Genomic DNA, 2,930 nt, shown 5'->3' on the forward strand with positions numbered 1-2,930 from the left:
TGGAGAGCTACCAACCTTCCTGTAGGTTTCTGCTCCAACCCCAGTTGTAACTAACCTGATTCAGTGTATCAATCAGCTAATTATTTAATCAGATGCGCTAGATTGGGGATAGGAGCTCTCCACGAACAGGGTTGGAGAACCCGGTTCTAGGCAATAGATCGCAAAGCAGCGTCCCCGCAAAACGTTTTGGAAATGCCAAGTTCACTCTGTCCATAAACAGGCCCGTGTAAATACGGTTCAGCTGCTCAACTCAGCAGGATGTCGGGCAATGTTATTAGGAATGACGTCTACCATTGATGGATCGCTAAAATAATGATTATGATCACACTTTATCAATTTAAATATTATAGGGAGGCATTTGGCAGCCAAGCACGAGTTACCAGTGTAGCCTATTATCGTCTAGACATGACGTTGAGATATATTCACGCCTACAATAAAAACCCATAGGCTAGGCTTCCGTCATAAGAGGCAATTTAATTTTGAACGATAAATACATGGGGAAGTTTATAATAACTACAAAACCAACGTCTCTAGTAATACCCATCCGAATAGGGCTATAACATGGCAAAGAATAGGTTTATCAATGTAGAGTGCGCCGCGTCATCCCATGTGATCCGTCAAAGCTACACAATGTAGAAATATCAATGGATTGTTCTAGTTCCTACACATCACCTTCAATATTCAAACAAAATAGGCCTTTTATAGACAAAATGGGCAGCCTCGTGTTCATGTCAGTCCTCTAGAACGCAAATGTAGTCTTCCTAGTAGGACTGCAACAATGAGATGGTGTGTATGTCTGTGCGCATCCGTTTAAACGTGTTTTGGGAGTCGAGCAAGAGTCGACTCCAATCACTGAAGTCTCATACCGAATGGTGTACCATTACACCCCTAATTACAATATAGACAACACTGTAGTTACTCCACAACACTAACCTAAATGACAAAATGAAAAGGAAGCCTGTAAGAAAAAATAAATATTCCAAAATATGCATCCTGTTTGCAATAAGGCACTAAAGTAACACTGCTGAAGTAGTAACACTAATTGCCTAGCAGAGGAGAAGAGCACATCTCCCTGTACAAATTCCTGATTGACTAGGAGAGGGAAACCACTCCCCCTCCCAAACAGTCACTGATTACCAAAACAACAACAATCACAAATTTCCATGCACCTTAAAGGAAAAATCCACTCCCCATGTTATGTCAATGGGCCGGGCGGTGCATTCTGGGCGATTCGGGACAAGGGGCACTCTCCTTCAAGGAGTGAATAGGAGTCTATTGGGAGCAAGCTCAAAAACCCAACATTAGCACTAATTTTGTTAACAAGAAGTACAACATTACAAATCTTTTCCAGAGGAAAATAGACAGGTTTCTCGACATATACACTGATTTTGAGAAGGGATTGCGTGATGATTAGCTTAGCGACCGCATGACGCAGCATGACAACGTGAACGCGATTGGTCAACAGTCTACTGGGTGGGGTGGGATACGTTCGTCATTCATTTGATTCCTATCTCCTGTTTATAATATCTCTGACAATGGCACCATGCAATGCATCCTGGACTAAAGAGGCAGACAAATACGAAAAATGTGATAGATCTTGTTAAATTACACATTTCTCGAGGTAGGAATATCGCAAAAAAATTGATCAATGGGAGAAGATATCCTCCCGAATTATGACACTGGCCAGTATCGGAGAAATCGGAGGTGTATAACAAACGTGTTCACGATCTAAAAGTCGTATTCCTATGAATTTACAGTTTAGTGAGAGCGACTTTATCACAGTGCTAAATTATACCGGCCCGATTTCTGCCTGCTTGAATTCACATGTAAACATCAAATGACCCAGGGAATCGATAAAACAACATTCAGAGATGCACAAAAACAATATAACGTTAAAAAAATGGGTGAACCTTTCCTTTAGTCCTGTTTGATGTGTCAACAATCAACTAGCTGCAAATTATGAGCGAGCTGCAACAAACACTCAAACTGGACAGTTTAATCTCAATCTCTTCATTCAAAGACTAAATCATGGACACTGACTGACAGTTGTGGCTGTTTTGCGTGATGTATTGTTGTCTCTACCTTCTTGCCCTTTGTGCTGTTGTCTGTGCCCAATAATGTTTGTACCATGTTTTGTGCTATTTGCTAGGTTAGCTACCTACCTAGCGTATTAAAACAATATTGAAATTGCGGAATGACTTGACTGTGTTACTATTTTATAACACAAAACGGTACATGCAACTGCACGTGGCTCGTTGGTCTAGGGGTATGATTCTCGCTTCGGGTGCGAGAGGTCCCGGGTTCAAATCCCGGACGAGCCCTTTCTTTTATCTCGACGTTAGCTAAATTAAATGGAAGCAAACCATGTTTGCAATCAGTAACATAATGCAAACGGTATTTAAACGACGATTTGTTATGATGCCATTTACCTTTTGTAGACACGTAATCCCGCTTGATGTAGAATGAAGGTTATATATGCTGTCCTTTTACAAATTCTCGTGGCTCGTTGGTCTAGGGGTATGATTCTCGCTTTGGGTGCGAGAGGTCCCGGGTTCAAATCCCGGACGAGCCCACTTTTTTTTCATTCCCGTTAATATGTGTGTAATGCCGTAAATCAGCCCCTACCCCTACCCTCCCTACCCTCATGCCCCTACCCTCATGCCCCTACCCTCATGCCCCTACCCTCCCTACCCTCATGCCCCTACCCTCCGTACCAGCATTCACCTACCCTCATGCCCCTACCCTCCGTACCACCATGCCCTTACCCTCCGTACCCTCATGCCCTTACCCTCCCTACCCTCATGCCCCTACCCTCGTACCAGCATGCCCCTACCCTCATGCCCCTACCCTCCCTACCCTCATGCCCCTACCCTCATGCCCCTACCCTCATGCCCCTACCCTCCCTACCCTCATGCCCCTACCCTCATGCC

At 43.9% G+C, this 2,930-nt stretch overlaps 2 non-coding genes across 2 annotated transcripts; both read left to right on the forward strand.

The window, feature by feature from the left end:
* Window positions 1-2,249: 2,249 nt before the first annotated feature.
* Window positions 2,250-2,321, forward strand: trnap-cgg (transfer RNA proline (anticodon CGG)). The gene has a single exon. It is a non-coding gene; the product is annotated as a tRNA-Pro (tRNA).
* A 179-nt stretch (window positions 2,322-2,500) lies between these two features.
* Window positions 2,501-2,572, forward strand: trnap-ugg (transfer RNA proline (anticodon UGG)). The gene has a single exon. It is a non-coding gene; the product is annotated as a tRNA-Pro (tRNA).
* The last annotated feature ends 358 nt before the right edge of the window (window positions 2,573-2,930 follow it).

Source organism: Salvelinus fontinalis, chromosome 14 (genome assembly GCF_029448725.1).
Source record: "Salvelinus fontinalis isolate EN_2023a chromosome 14, ASM2944872v1, whole genome shotgun sequence".
NCBI lineage: Eukaryota > Metazoa > Chordata > Actinopteri > Salmoniformes > Salmonidae > Salvelinus > Salvelinus fontinalis.